Source organism: Antechinus flavipes, chromosome 4 (genome assembly GCF_016432865.1).
Source record: "Antechinus flavipes isolate AdamAnt ecotype Samford, QLD, Australia chromosome 4, AdamAnt_v2, whole genome shotgun sequence".
NCBI classification, from domain to species: Eukaryota; Metazoa; Chordata; class Mammalia; order Dasyuromorphia; family Dasyuridae; genus Antechinus; species Antechinus flavipes.
The window spans coordinates 159,717,344-159,720,194 of NC_067401.1; positions in this window are offsets into that span (position 1 = coordinate 159,717,344).

Below are 2,851 nucleotides of genomic sequence, written 5' to 3' on the forward strand. Positions count from 1 at the left end.
TTAAATAAGGATATGTTTGACCATTAGGAAATAGGAATGTTAGTAAAATTGTATTGGGACATTTGGGAGTCCTTCTGTCTTACAAAAATTTAGGACGTTCCTGAAAGTTTCTACTCCACTTGTCCATTTCCCCACCTATTTGTTCATATCCACCAGAATCTTTATGTTTAGGTTTTAGGTATTATCAAAATGAATCTCATTAAAATTGAATGTTTGAATTGCAAGACTTGGGTTAGGGGGTAGGGGTGGATATTAGAAGCAGTATGTTTAAATCATTCTGTCTTGGAAAGTAAGTGGGGATTAGGTACTAAAAGAATAAGTGACTGCAGATATTGGTAACTTACTATTGTACTAGAATGTCTTTAATGGTTTCATAGGAATATTAGTTTCTATTGAGAATTGGGGGAGGGGAGAGAAGAGAAAGAAGACCCCTGGGAAAGAGATACTGTTGCTCAGATAAAGAGTGGATAGGAAAGCTTCTTTTTTTGGTCTCAGTTATGGTGGTTGATAAAAGGTGAGTATATTGTGGGCATAGATACTATACATTATTAAATATTTTTTGAATTTGCTTTAATATTATCACTGTTTGGTGGCAAAGACCCAAAGGAGATCCCATTTTTCTGGGGTATTAATGCTCATCAAGTGATAGTTTAATATTTATTGGGATGAATGAGTCCATGATGGCAGAGGCCCCAGGTTAAGTGAAAGGTAATATGAGAGACAAAGGGTAAGAGATAAACTCTGAGAAAATATAGTATCCAACCCATTGAATTAAGTTTTGGGGATTGCATGAGATGGGAAGAGCCCAGATGATTTCAGATATAATCTGTAATAAGCTTTTTGACTTGTGAAATTTTGAAGAACTTATATTGCCAATGTGGACGTTTAGTTGGCCCTCATTTACCAAACTCACAAATCTAACACTTTCAAGTGTTAGGGACTAGAGCAAGCTATACAGCCTTGGAAGTTTTAAGGGGAGCTGGCTAACCATCTCTTTCTTTGGATCCTTATGATCTTGTGGGGCTTATATTTTGGGAAGTCTCTGTTCATAGGAACCAGACTTAAAGGAATCTTGGACAGGTAGCAAAGAATTTCTTTTTCTAAAATGGAACACTATTTAAGTAATTTATTTCCTTCTCTGTTCATCTGAACAATTTAAATTTTTGTATCCATTTTGGTTAGATTATCAGATTTGTTGCCGCACAATGAACCAAAAAACTCCTAATTATGTTTTAATTTCTTTTTCATTAGTAATAAGTTCACCCTTTTCATTTTTCATGTTGGTGATTTGCATTTTTTTTCTTTCCTTTTTCTAATCAAATTAATGACTGATCATCTCTAATCCTTTCTATGATTCCATCCTGTGGGGAGTTACCCAGGTCTCACTTCTAACTTCCCACTTACCTGAGAAAATAGTTCCCCTTTATTGACATGCTTTCTCTTTTCTTGAATGGTTTGGACAATTTTTTTTTCTGGAAAGGGTTTGAGGGACTAATGGGTAGAACCACTGGAAGGAATTTTGCTTTTTAATACTGAGGGAAATAAAAGAAACTTATTATAGTTATAACAAGTTAACTTACTTGGAAATAATTTTGAGCTGCTGGATGAAGGTGAGGGGGAGAGAGAGGAATTATTATTAATATAATAACTTAATTTAATTAATTAATTTTGATTTAATTTATCTCTTTCTTTCCTAATTCATGGACCAGCCCCTATAAGTCAGTTTGCCTCTGAAGGACATAACTGATAGATGAGATTGCCCAAGAATTTTATTTAGGTGAATTCCAGTCCCAAAACATTAAATCCATGTCCTTATAGCCTTTCACTGGTATTTAGGAAAACCCAACTCATGAAAGAGGAAACGAAGCAGAGTAGACTGGGTAGAGATGGATTCTTTTGTCCAAATTGCTGATGGAAGCTGAATTTCATGATCAATCCTTGTTCTTAGCAAGAAGAGCTTACTGTGAGGCAGCTGGGTGGTGCAGTGGAAAGAGTACCAGCCCAGAAGACAGGAGGACCTAAGTTCAAATTTGACCTCAGACACTTAACAATTCCTCGATGTAAGACCCTGGGCAAGTCACTTAACCCCAATTGCCTCAGTAAAAGAAAAAAAAAAAAAGAGCTTACTGCTTTCAGCCCAATTCTTTCTTTAAGAGCCTACCCCCTCATTAATTCTCACCAATCAGGATTGATTTTCACAGGGGCACCCCCTTTTTCAAAGGTATTTAAGTATTTAGTTATCTCATGGTTTTGTCTTTGGTTACTGAGGAAAAATTAGTAACCATTAATTTATTATCAATTAGCCTGATTAAGACATTGATTATCAATTTCCCAGAAACTCTGTCTGTAAGGTTTTTTATTCCTCTCAGGAGTATTCATGCAATTATAAAAAAGAGGGTAACTCTTTTCTAGAAGTCTCTAAAAGAGCAAAACTTTTGTAATGCCTTCCTAATAGAGTTTCTAAGGAGAGGGATGTCTTGGCTAGTGGACTGACACTTAATGATTGTTGTTATGAGGTGAACCTGATATTTCTCATACTGCTACTGGCTAATGTTGTTTATATTTCAGAAGACTTTTATGAATTCCCTTTTCTATCATTCAGCCACTATTTTGCAGAAGATCCTTTATGTTTGCATTTGGTGCCTCCTCCATTTTCTACCATTGTTTTTACCATTATTTTAGTGGTGAGTAATTCCCTAGAAAATTATAGAAACCTTAACAGCAATGGGTGGTTTGTGATAGAAATTGTACTAGTTTTGTGTGGGCATCAAGTGGGATGCAGGGGCAAGTGCTGGGAAGAAGCAGTCTGCTTGTTCCTAATTGTATGTACTATTCCTTCTGCTGCTATAGC